The following is a 14,208-nucleotide window of genomic DNA, read 5'->3' on the forward strand; positions in this document are numbered from 1 at the left end:
AGCCTCGGTTCCCCATCTGCCCAGGGGAAGGGTATTCTTTCCTTCTTTGTTTCCTGGTTGCCTTCTGTGTGGCTCCCATCTCTCACCCTCCGTCAAAAATAGTCAAATCACAATGCAACGGGCAACAATCCAGAGAAATGCCCCGTCACGGACACTTCAGATACATCCACAATCTGAAATCAGGCCAGTCACCTCCTGATAGCTTAGATCAGGAATGTCCTTTAAAGAAAAAGTGACGGTACGTTTACTGTCTAAACTGGGACCTTCTGAGAGTGGAAGGGGCACCATTAATAATTACACCAGGGATATTGGGACTGCCCCCGGGTCATCCACTTAAAAACTGTCGTGCCCCATCTTCTCGTTATGCAGAGACCCTAAGATCCAGATTGGGGAACAGACTTAGAATTCTGAGATTAATTATTTGTCATTATGTGTCCTCCATGTCCCCGTCCCTGGTGCCAGGCTCTACTACATCTCTCTTGTCTTGGTGCCTGGGACAGTGCCTGGCCCTTAGCAGGGGACATGTATTTGCTGACTGACCCAGAACTGCACAGCAAGTCACTGGCACAGCCAGGAGTCCAATTCACTCTCACCAACCTTGACTCATCAACGTCCCCCTTCCCAAAGGCTAAGCTAGAAAGCCTCAGGGAAGACCCCCTACATTTCAAGGGCTTTTTCCAAACCCCGCCCCTGCATTTGTCAACCCCAAACACAATCCATTGCTTGGAATTGGGACGTTCAGAATCATTAATTGGTGTGGGGTATGATAAAAAGGCCCTGGCTCATGGTAACAGGTGGTTTAAGAAGAAAAAGGTAAAAGGGCAGGGAAAGACAAACCCTTGATCCCTGCACATCATTCATCCTATGAAACTACAACTATGCAGCAATCTGTTACTAAAGGTAAAATTTACTAAATAAAGTTTAGAAATAATAGTAGCCCGACTCCCAGGGAGTTGGCTATTGGATCTATAAGGAAATGCAAAATAATAAGCATGCTAAATATACAGTCCCTTGATGATTATTATCCATAATAGCTAAAATGAAATTAAAAGAAAGCGTGGGTTGGGCCTTGATGCTAAACCAACCTCAGATTTAGGTGAGTCTGAGCTATGGCCACTAGCCTCAAAGACATACCTCAAGGAAAAAATTGTGCAGGATGTTAAGAACAACAGGCCCGGGGAATTCCCTGGAGGTCCAGTAGTTCAAATTCCGCGCATTCACAGCAGGGGGCGCAGGGTCGATCCCTGGTTGGGGAAATAAGATCCCATCTGTATCTCCCAGGCCATTGCTAAATGGGTGGTAACATTTCAGACTGCTGGATTCGTCATCAAAAACTCTGATCTGTCCATTATGCTAGAGAACCCCTGGTCCCTTTCCCTGTCTCTGGTTAACAACACAAGTTTGGAGAACTTTGCCTCCAGGCTTTATGCAAAGAAAGGGACACAAAACAAGGGTCATAAAAAATTAAAAATTGAATTAAAAATAAAAGGAATAAAACTGCCTGTATTGTCTACATACCCCTAACATTTTGTTGGCCTTCATGACTGTCACATTTCCAGTTCTGAGCCATAGATTCAAATGGAAATTATCAGGAGGCATTCATGATTCAAAATTAGCTCCCTTTACTAGATTCCTACTTCCCTGGTTATGCATAAATGCAAATGAGGAACCTCTCCTTAACTACTGACAATATTACAGAATCTGCTGCAATGGCAGTAGCTGTCCAACAAAAATTCTTATACTTTTTCCGGCCAAAGTTGTGGAGGGTTTTGTTCTTGGTAATAGGATAGCCCTTGATTGCCTTTTAGCTGAGGAATGAAGTATGTGTTCCATGGCCAACACCACCTGTTGCACCTGGATTGACACTTCTGGGAACGTTGACACCCAATTACATAAGATCACTGAGCAAGCCACTTGGCTTAAAAAGATGACTCCTTCAGCAGGGTCATCTTTGACTTATTTGACTTTGATTGGTTTGAGTCTTAGGAACCATAGTCCAAAGTGCACTCCAGACACTGGGCATAATCCTGCTTATTTATAATCTTAATGCTCTCCGAGATGCATTGTATTCTCTCAAAAGCTTTAAGTGCATGGTTACAGCTGTTAACCACCAAGCAAATGATCTCCCTAAGACTGGGACATCTAAAAAGGAAGAAAGAGAATGACTGACTTAAAGATTGTAAACTTGAAGCTGTGACCTGTAAATATCACAGGGATTAAGCAAAACTGTTATGACCTATGGACACTACACAAATGACTGACAAAAATTGGAGAACTTCAGAGCAGTAGCTGAGAGTGGCACTAATGCCTTAAAATTTTTCTCACATCTTTCAGCTAAGCACAGAGTCTGATCAAAAGGGGAGAATCATTAAAAAGGAACAACAAGCCCAAAATGGAGTCACTTGTGCTAAGCCCCACATCAACAAACCAAGACTTAATACCTAACCTAATAGCAGTTTCAACATTTCCCAGGAACGTAGTTTTAACCAGTCAGTCTGGAATTTTATGGTCAGCGCCAGTGAGGTGCCACACGGGCCCTTCCCATCCCCCAGAGGAAGACGAGGTAATCCACTCTCTGCCTAGAAAAGCCTTCCTTTTAGTACAGCTCCTCAGAGCTCCTCTCTACTTGCTAGATGGGATGTTGCCCAAATCATGAATGGTTCAGTAAAGACAATTAGATCTTTAAAACTTATTCAGTTGAGGGACTTCCCTGGTGGTCCAGTGGTTAAGACTCTGCACTCCCAATGCTGGGGGCTCAGGTTCAATCCTTGGTCAGGGAACAAGATCCCATGTGCTGCAACTAAGACCTGGTACAGCCAAATAAATATTTTAAAATAAATAAATAATAAAATTTATTCAGCTGAAAAAAAATTTTTTTAAACAAGGGACAACAGAAAGTACCTCTAAGATCCCTGATCATGAAGAAGGTAGTCAATGTGAAGGAAGGGCAAAACCAAGCAACTATTAAAACCAGGGAGTAGAGTGTGAAGGAGTTGTTTCATTTTGTGAATTGATATTATCAGCTTCCTGAGGAAACTTTACTAAAATGGATTGTGAGAGTAGTTAATTTGGGGACTGGTCACTGGTTGAGTGCTGCAGAGTAGAAGAGCAGGTTTGGGTTGATACAGGACACACAGCTCACTATAGAACAATCACAGATGGCTATATGTGATCCAGACACACACGAGGTTATTCCTGAGGGCTCAGCCAGCCTGGTGGACTGGAGAAAACATCTGTTAACCCTGAGAAGGGAGATTGCCCATCACCCGCTATGAATGCCAAGTGGAACACCCCAAGTGAAGCAGCTGATATGCTTCATATGTAAGCCATGTGGGACGGGCTTTGTGATGACTGAGATATTTACCTGATGAATATGCCCATTACCCAGGACATGGTAAATGCTGTGGTTAAGGTGTCCCCTTTCCCATAGGCACCCCATATAACCCTATTTTTGCAAAATCAAAGAACAGTGCAGGAAGCTTTATCGAATTTCCTGTCTCAGCTTCCCCTCATAGGTCTTACAGATGTAACCAAGCAAAGGGCTCATGTACCCAAGGGCTCATGACAGCAGGTGTTTGCAGCGAGGTAAGGACTTACTGCAGGGTGCCAAGAAAGGGAATGGGAGACAAGCCTCAGATCCACTCCAACTTGATCTTTGAACTAAAGGTCTTTTGGGGTTTTTTTAAGGTGAGGAACAAAGAGGCTGGGATTAATCATTTCTTAATCATAGTTTTGGAAGTCAAGATGTCTGATGTCTGATTCTTTGACCAGGTGGTCCATGGCTTGGGAGTCTGTGAGCTTATCTTACCCCGAAGAAACAACCTGAGTCTGTACGTTAATGATGATATCTATAAGAGCAATTTTAGTACATTAAAGACTTTATCGACAACAGCAAAATTTTAGTCATCTGACTCTCGTTGGCTAGTGCTCAGTTAGCACAGAATTGAGGTTACAGGGGACAAGAAGGGAAATAAAGTTTTGCATAAAGGGATTAATCATGAACTCGGTAAGGGAACTTGGTTTTAGGAGAACTCAGTTTCACAGATGGTAATAAAAACATTAAGTTAATTAACAAGAGAATGCAAAGAGGCCGAGGGGAGACTCAAAGGACTTCCCAACAGAGTGGAAATTTTTGAATGGTTATTAAGAAATAAGGTGAATAAGCAAATATTGATAGGAGCAAAACAAAGAGGAAACAGAAAAGGGAGAGTCATGAGACCCGTCCCAGCAGGAGGGAAATTTTTAGATGATTTTGGAGAAATTGAAAAAGTCAGCAGCTATATTTGTCTCGAAACATTAAACATAATTTTTTCCATTTGTACAGGGCTAATGCACTGTGTTAAATAGGTAACGTCTTATCTACATGGGTTTGATTACAGAAACTAATAAAGTATTCTCTAAATAATGAAAAAAAAAAAGAAAAGTAAAGGTCAGAATGCAGAAATTACAGTGAGAAACCTGGCCAGTCATCGTTTGGGACAGTGGTTAGATTAATCAGGTTAAAGATTGGCAAAAGCGCCTTGCTTCAGTCCCTCACTGGTGACCAAAAGACTTTGGCACAAGAGTGGGCAAAGTGGTCAGAGGGTGGAGAAAATTTCCAGGACTCCTTGATACAGAAACCACACCTATTGGTGAAGCCCCTGCATGGGCAACAATTAGATCCAGAGAATGTAAACATGTAATGATTGATAGGATTATGAAAGTTGGAATGCTTAAACAGGTTATACATAAAGAATTTGTGTCTCCTTTTATGGGAACGGATATTATCTTTGGCTGTGGAACACTTCCCCTACCCAGTATTGCAAACCAAAACCTCTGGATGAAGTCCTAATGGAGGCTACAGTTAGAAATGTAAGGTAAAAATTTGTAGGAAGATTGATATGTTCCAACAGTCTTTATAGTGGTTGCATTTCTTTTACTTGGTTGTATTATGAGGGTGGACATCTACTCTCACAGGGGAATATTTCCCCTACCTAGTATTGTGTAAAACAGAAGGCATGTAAATCCGCCCTTCCAGCAATGCTAATTGGACATGCTAAATGGGAATCAGGAAGATTCCCTGAGCTCACACATTGTAGAATAGAAGCTGGAGTGTTGGTGCAGACAAATTCTCCCTGTGATAGCCCTATGTGAGATAGCCCTGCATGGAGCACAGGCTGGGACATATGGCAAAGCCTATGAGCAATGCCTACTGGGACTTAGGACTGGAGAGTTGAAACACTCTAATGAAGATGGCGGTGCCCAAAAGAGTTCCATAGTAAAATGGAAATTGCTTATATAGGGTCTTATTTTGGGGAGAATGCAAGGAGGACATAGATACCAGCAGGGAGCCTTTTCCCCGCTAAGACTGACTCTGGAACTGTGTGAGGAGTTGATGGATTCTATTGTCACTTGGTCAGTGCCCTATAAACGACTCTCCTCTGACAGACAAAGAGCTACTTGGTTTGTAGATGGCAATTCCAAGTAAATGGACAACATTCTGATTGCAAGGTCACCAATCTGATTGAAGGAGGTAAAAAGAGATCAGCCTGGTGTGCTGAATTGCATGCTGCTTTCCTAGCAGTGATGGAAGAGTTGAACAGTGGTAAAAGCCCCTACGTTTGGGTTTTTAATGACTCATGGGCAGTGGCCAATGCCCAGTCCATTTGGTCAGGTGGGAGGTTAATGGAAACCTGACCTGTTAAAGGGATGCCCATAAGGGGCACAACCCTATGGAAATCGGAGGAGTGCATTAAATTAGGACATGTCTATGCCCATCAGAACTCCCTTCCAGGTTTGGAAAGTGACTGGAATTAACAAGCAGACACTCCCACATGCTCTCTCATTTTCTTTTTTTTAATATATTTATTTATGGCTACATTGGGTCTTTGTTGTTGTGCTTGGACTTTCTCTCGTTGCAGCGAGCAGGGGCTACCCTTCGTTGCAGTGCACGGGCTTCTCATCGCGGTGGCTTCTCTTGTTGCAGAGCACAGGCTCTAGGCATGTGGGCTTCAGTAGTTGTAGCGCGCAGGCTCTAGAGCACAGGTTCAGTAGTTGTGGCACACAGGCTTAGTTGCTGTGCAGCATGTGGGATCTTCCCAGACCAGGGCTCGAACACATATCCCCTGCATTGGCAGGTGGATTCTTAACCACTGCTCCGCCAGGGAAGTCCCCCCACATGCTCTCTTGAGATGGCCCCTTGGGTCCAGAAATGAGGGGACATGGGGGCACTGCAGCAATGCAGAGATGGGCTGAATCTAGACGTGTTCCTTTTGCACCTGTTCAATAACAAAAATTCAAACAAGTAAATTTTAAAGATCTAATTGGCTTTATAAAATGACTCATGAATTGGGCAGCATCTCATCTAGCAATAGAAAGGAGCTCCATCAACCTGCAGGAAACAAAATGTCTTTAAAGGTAGAGAGGGAACAGAAAAAAGGAAATTATCAGCAAAGTAAGCATTGTTTTAGGCAAGGTCATCCTTCTAAGTGGGAATGGAAGGGGTTTATCAGCAGATTTCTTCCTTGTGCTACCCAGGAAATTCCAGGTTTGCTGGCTAAAGGTTGCATTCCTGGGGAAGATTGAAACTGTAATTAGTTATGTATTAAGTCTTGGTTTGCTGACATGGGAACTTAACAAACGTTACTCCATTTGGGGACCACTGTCTCCTTTTCATCACACTCTCTAAGGTACAAAATGTCAATAGGAACTGTACTGTCTTCCAGCAAAAGAGACAGAGACTGCAGGCGGTTAGAGACTGCAGATTCCCTGGTGGGAAGGCCCTGGACATAGCTGTCAAGTCAGACTGATTCTCGTAGCCCTGGGGGCTGCAGATGGATCCTGACAGGAATAGACACTGACTCTGGAATGGGCATTGCTTACTTGGTGGTAGATGCAAATGCTTAGAGCATGACGAAAGAACTGGAAGAGAAGATATTATACCAATATGGATGGCTAACCATCATTTCCTCAGACCAGGGAACTCACTCTAGAGCCTATAATGTCCAACAAGGGGCAGGGAGATATCCTCCTTGGAGTACTAGTTTGATAGAGAATTGGAACTGACAGTTAAAGCATTGGTTATCTAAAACAGAGTGGGGGTGGGGATAAAGGCATGAAAAGCTGGCTCACATGCCTTCACAAGTGTGTACTCACATCCAACACAAAAACAAGTGGGGCTAAAAGAGTGTCCCTACTGGATATATTTCTCCATTTTTTTGGTGGACCTGTTACAGAACTGAACTTGAGTCTGCTCACCCACTACACAGCAAAGCCAGTCTACTGGTTGTGGTGAAGGAATATTGCAGGGCACCAAGCAAGGAGAATGGGCAGCTCATGCTCAAAAGACCTGAGCTCCCCAGTGGCTTTCAGGGAAGGGTTTTTAAAGGTAACACTTGGCGTGAGGGGTGCAGCTCCTGCACTTTCTTCTGATTGGTTGGTGGTGAGGTAACAGGGTGATGTTTCTGGAATCTTAATCACCAACCCTCTGGTTGCAGCCAGTCTGGGATCTACGCGCTTGCAGTCAGCATGTAGTTAGCATCCTCCACCTGGGAAAGAGTCTTAGTTTCTGCAGAACAACTCAAAGACATGTGTCAGATCATTATGTATGTTCCTTGAGGAGGAACTAGGACTCTGTTTAATCACTGAACTATTGTTTAAGCTATCGTTACTTTTCTTGCTTGCCTACTTTTCCTTTGTAGCTGCATTCCCTCACTTCCCTAATTAGCAACTGCTTGAGTCTGCTCTTTGAAACTCAGGGAAGTCTTAGGAGACGAAAGCTTTCTTTCTACAAACAAGAAATGAGGGACTCAGAGGGGCTTTTGTACTTGGGAAGGCCCCCACAGGGTCCTGCTTGGTTTCAGATCTGGGAAAGGAGGTTAGGGAAGGTGCTGTTATTCTCTCTTCCTTGCATCACTTCAACTTTTTTTCTTTCCTCCCCTTCTTGATGCACTGGTTATAAGACCAGGGCTGCAACTACAAAGGCAGGAAATGGAGGTATCCTAAGCAAGAAACTCTGACTGTGTTTTTAACCTTTATGTTGAAATTCCTAAGGGTCTGATGGGGCAGTACATACCTTCACCCCATCTGACAAAATTGGGGCTAACAATAAATACAGCTATATTGCCTGGTGGTAAAGATAGCCCACGGGTTCTGCACCTGTGTAACCCTACGTTTTCTGAATAGGAGTGGATTGAAGGGGGGGTATTTGCTACACCAGTACTGCTGGCTGCAATCTAGACCAGCACAGTGGCCAAACTTAATGTCTCTTCCAAAGGTGGAAAAGTTTGGGTATAAAAGGAGAGAAGGAAAAATAGTAGTTCTGGGTGAAGGAATGAATAAATGGGTTATGTAACAAGGGAAACCTAATATTACATCAACACCTCCAAAGGGGCTCAGAGCAAGAGATGATGTTGTCTCTTAGCTCAATTATACCAAAGGCCTGAAAGGGTGAAGGCATGTGTTGCTGACTCCACTTCTGCTTTTGGAGCCTCACAATGTTAAATGGAAGCCTGAGAACCTGAGTGGCCTCACCCTGATAGGCTTTTTCATACCATAGGACGATGGACTGGACTGTTACCAGTAGCTGCTAGTTATCAATAGGGATTCTAGTAATATACCAGTACTTCTGACTTTTCCGGTTGTTTTACTAGAAGAGAGCCATGTTGGAAGACCAGCGGTTGGACTGCGATATTATGGTTTACAATAAGAAATACATATTTGGTCATGGCCCCTGGCACAGAGCTTCTAAAACTCTTGGAATTCAGTGATGCGAGTGGCAGAGGTATCTTTTGTTATGTTAATGAGGTGACTTTTGGAAAGCACCTAAGGATGGGGGCTGGTTGCCAGTAGAGTGGACCAAGTGATTACAGGGTTGGAATTTTCAGCCCCACCGAGAGGGGAGAGGGGCTGGAGATTGAGTTCAATCACCACCGGCCAATGATTTAATCTACATGCCCATGTAATGAAGCCTCTACAAAAATTCAAAAGGACGGAATTTGGAGAGCATCCGGGTTGGTGAACACGTGGAGATTTGGGTAGACTGATGCACTCAGAGAGGTCGAACACTGTACCCTTTCCCCAAACCTTGCCCTCTCTTCCATCTGGCTGTTGCTGAGTTACATCCTTTTATATTAAACCAGTAATCCAGTGAGTGAAATGTTTCTCTGAATTCTGTGAGCCACTCTAGCAAAATTAAGCAAACCTCAGGAGGTGGGATGGTGGGACAGTCTAATCTACAGCCAGCTGGTCAGACGCACGGGTGATAGCCTGGATTTGCAATCAGTGTCTGAAGTGATGGCGAGAAGCAGACTTGTAGGACTGAGCCCTTCACCTGTGGAATCTGATGCTCTCTCTGGGTAGTGTCAGAATTGAGTTAAATTGCAGGACACCCAGCTGGTTCCGAGAATCGCTTGGTGATATGGAAAACCACACACACACACACACACACACACACGCACGCACGCACGCACGCACACCAAACTGGGGTGCTCAGAACCGTCAAAGCTATACTTAAAAAATAATTAAACAAGGGTGCACCTGCCCGCCCCCCCATGGATGCCACAACTGTTGGACTTTGGGGGCCCAGCCTAGGGCAGTGCTGCGGGGCCGCTGATCCCGAGTGCTCTTATTGACTGTATGTATGGACCACCCACCCTCCAGCCCGGGGCTGCTCAGGCCTGGTTGCCTTCATGGAGGAATCCTCCCCAGGAGGGCAGAGATGGGTGCTGGAACCTTAATTCCTCAGCCTCCTGGGATTCAGCCAGCCAATGCTCTCTGTCTCAAATACTGTGCTGTGAGTTGTTTCAATAAAGAGCCCCCACGGCTGAAAAAAATAATTAAACAACACATTTAATATTCTCTTCAAATCAGTGTGAGGGAGGATATTTTTACAGCCTTTCACCAGAATGATCTGTGCTTGCCTCAGTAACAGAGGCATGGACACAGGTCCCCACAGCTTAATTTCCACATCCGGTGGGCTTTTTTCTTCTTCTCCTGCTATTTATTTTGATTGAACAAGAAAATCCTAATTCGAAACTATAGGTCGATAGAATGGCTGCATGTGTTGACAGCTGTGCATGATAATTCTAGATTTCCAGATAAAACATGAACACCTAAAGTCATAAAAGTCTCTCAGGTGACTTTTATTTTTATTTTATTTTTTATTTATTTATTTTGGCTGTGCCGGGTCTTAGTTGTGGCACGTGGGAGCTAGTTCCCCAACCAGGGATTGAACCTGGGCCCCTGCATCGGGAGTGTGGAGTCTTACCCACTGGACCACCAGGGAAGTCTCTCTCATGTGACTTTTAGAGTTTCATCAGGTGCTAAGTTGATGAACATTCCAAAGAGGAGAGCTTGAGTGTTGGGATTTAGGAAGAGTAGCACTGGATTCCTAGCTCTCTCTTTGATTGTATTTCCTCAGACTCTGTGCTCTGCTACAGCGTTAAGATGTAGTTTTGAATCATGCCCACCACGGTATTATTTGTTATTTGTTTTTCTCCGATGAGTAAAGAACATCTTGAAGTCGGGGCAAACACAAAAGTGCGTAACACAATTTGGTCTTAAGAAATCCCAGTGGCTTTTCCTTCACCTTGAAAATTGTGATATTTTGGCCTTAGGTTTAAGCTATTTAAGATACTAAATAATATATTGCTGAAATGAGAAACTTGAACAAACCACTTGAAATTTTAAAACTGGGTTTATGGTCGTCATCAGAGTCTGATAAAAATTCTTTGTCTCATTAGCCGTTTAAAAATCGCATGGGAGCTTCCCTGGTGGCGCAGTGGTTGAGAGTCCGCCTGCCGGTGCAGGGGACGCGGGTTCGTGCCCCGGTCTGGGAAGATCCCACATGCACAGAGCGGCTGGGCCCGTGAGCCGTGGCCGCTGGGCCTGGGCGTCCGGAGCCTGTGCTCCGCAACGGGAGAGGCCACAACAGTGAGAGGCCTGCATACCGCAAAAACAAAAAAACAAAAAAACAAACAAACAAACAAAAAAATCGCATGGAATTGCAATGGAATGCTACTGTACAATAAAAAGGAGTGAAATATTGGTACCCACAGCAATATGGATGAACCTCAAAATCATCCTGAGAGAAAGAAGCCTAACAAAAAGTAGCAAATCCTGTATGATTCCATTTACAGAAAATCTTTTAAAAATGCAAAACTAACATATAAGGACAAAAAGAAAATCAGTGGTTGCCTGAGATTAAAAAGAGGCATAAAGTTGGGAAAACTGGATCTCTACATGCAAAAGAGTAGCAAGGGCAATCCAGCATCCTTGGCAATGTACCATCCCACTCGGGCACTATAACTGAAGGGTTCGTTGTTAGGGCTCATATCCGGGCTACAGCATCAGCTTCCTCATTGCCAAGGGTGTTGGCGCCCTCTGAGCCGGGACATGGAGGACAGTGAGGGCTGACTCAGGCTCTTGCAGGCACACCCAAATGTTTTTCCACATATCCTGACCCCACAAGTGCTTATTTATGATCATCCGCCCCTCAGCTTCCCATTTTCTAAGCTATAAGGTTAATCCCTTTAGAACAGCCCAAATGTAAGTGCAAAGTGTTAACGGCCAGAGCTCATGACTGATCACCAGGCAAACCTCTCTGAGTTCAGCCCACTGGTGCACCCCAGCCAGACCCATCTGTATACCAGGCATCAGCAGGCGTCTCCCCCACTCCCTCCTTACAGGCCACAGAGGCAGGATTAGGGGCAGGAGAATTTGGAGGACAGGGTGTCCCTCTGCTGCGGACGGGTGAGCCCTTTTGTCAACGTGAGAGTTAGCGCCAGGCAGAGGTGGGTCGGTGACACATGTTGTCAACCTTCCCCGTCAATAGGAAGGGAGATTCTTACCATGATTGCTGTTCCTTCATGAGAGACTCCACTTGGACGAGTGCTGTGTGCACTGCTAGGAGCTCGTGCTATATGCAGGTTTATTGGGTTTCTACACCCTTCTAGAACTGGGACCAAAATCCTAGGGGTACTCCCTCCTGTTGTCTCTGAGGCTGTGCCAAACTCATACCTCCCAGAGTCACAGACGCATCTAACTCCATTGGTAGTCCTGCTTGGGGGACGCCTAAAGCTTTAATCTGCTTCACTAGTGTCTTGCCTTCTCAAAGGCGGCTTGTTGCTCTGATCCCCTGTACCACACGTGCCCTTCCTTTATCAGGCAGTATAAGGGACGGAGACACTGTGCAGGGTGAGGAATACAAGTCCTCCAAACCCCAAATCCTACAGACACTTGTGCTTCCTTCCCATTCTTAGAGGTTGGATAGACTTGCACCTCATCCATCACAGCTTCTGGGACAGTGTGCCCCTTCCCCCAACAAAGGAGTCCCCAAAACTTTACGGCAGTGCCTGGGCCTTGAATTCTCTGTGGGATCACCACCCATCCTCTCCCTCACACATGTTCCAGCAAAGTCTGCAGAGTGTCCTGAGCAGAGGCAAGTCTTCCTATGTTAATATTCTATCATCAGTGTAGTGGGCCCGTTTTACTAACGTGGGGAAGGAGAACAGGAACAGGTCTCGGGCTACCATCCCATGACATACGGTGGGGCTGTGCAGGTAGCCTTGGGGAGCACTAGAAAGGTTCACTGTTGCCCCTCCCACGTGAAGGCAAATTGATCTTGAGACTCAGTGGCCAAGGGTCTACTGGACCTCTTGTGTGAAGGCCTTTTATATGCCTTTATGTACTCTGTGGGTTCCTGTTACTTGCAGCCAAAAGCAATCTTCTGTGGAGACATTAACCTCACTGCTGGTTCTGTAAGTGTCTTCGAAATTATGTGACTCGCACATGCTTTTGCTATCAAAGCAACTTTGATTTATGCCACTGGAGTTTTTCTGTCTTCTCTGTCTTCCGTGATGAAATTAATTGATTTTAGATGGGAAAGTGATATGTTGCAGTTATTCTAAGAAACCTCTGTTGCTTTATGTGAGAGGTCATTATACTTTGTTTGAAAATGACACAAAAGCTTTGATAGTTTCATGGTACGATTTGACAAAGTTTCATAATGGACAACAGCCTAGGAACAAACAGATACCTGACCCAATAAAATCCAGTTTTCAGCTGGTATATTTTCTAGATAGATTTTAATTTTTTAGCTCATAATCACTCATCCCAGCATTCATGCATCCTTATACTCAATGTGCACTAGAAACTTGTTCAGTACTGATTTTGATGACATTATTCTAAGTTGCAGCAATTATGTTTTATTGATTTAATCACAACTTTTATGCTTCAATGAATAATTTTTGAGACATTGATCCTTTTTTTTGATTTGGAGATATAATACAATTAGATAGCAATCCTGAAAAAATGCAAATATAATGCAGGGGAGCAATAAATCATGAAGGAAAATTATGTAAAAATAGCACCCATTGCCTGCATGTTAGACAAGAGCCCCCTGCAGTCCTTGGAGTCCAGGGACAAGCTTTAGGAACACAATTGTTAAGGGTATAACAGGATTTCTGTGAAAGTCACCAGGTTCAGATGTGTGAGATACGTGGGTTTAAAACTGCTTCTTGCTTTTTTTTCCCTCTAAAACATAGCACTTAGGAGACCATTGGAGACTGCCACAGGTTCGTGGAGCACCTTTTGAGAAATAATACTCTAAAGCCCAATCCTCATAAAGTCTAAATGGAGCCCGGCTTGAGACAATTTCATCATAATTGGTCCTTCTGAGTTCCCAAAGCTTCCAAATCCTAAAGGGTTTTGGACCCTGTGATGGATGGGGGAGATAGTTTTGGGACAGAAGGGGATACAGTTGACCATGTCACCTCAAGTCACATGGTTAACTGCCTCCCCTTCTGCTTTTCTAACTAAAACGTCCACGTGGCCCAGGCACCTCGGTCGTGGCAGCAGTGGGATCTCTCCAGGGCAGGGAATGGCCTGCTGTGTGTTGACTCCCGGGTCAGCACCAGGCACCACTTTGAGCGTTATGCTGAGATGGGCGGCATAATAATAAGAATGACCTTATTGGGGGCAGCACATCTCTGATAGAGGACTTCAAAGTGCTCTCCAATCACTAACCATATGCAGACAATGTTCCATTCAATACATCCCAGGGTTTTTAAGAAACATCTGTGTATTGGTTCACAAGCTCAAGAGTTCAGAAGTTACACTGCGAGTAATGGGAAGCCACTGAAGATGGATGAGGATGAGAGCCTGGTTCAGAACTGTATTTTAGGAAGACCATCGATGGTTAATGGATGAAGGGAGGCTGGAGCCTGAGGC

This window comes from Phocoena phocoena, chromosome 15 (assembly GCF_963924675.1).
Source record: "Phocoena phocoena chromosome 15, mPhoPho1.1, whole genome shotgun sequence".
Lineage (NCBI taxonomy): Eukaryota > Metazoa > Chordata > Mammalia > Artiodactyla > Phocoenidae > Phocoena > Phocoena phocoena.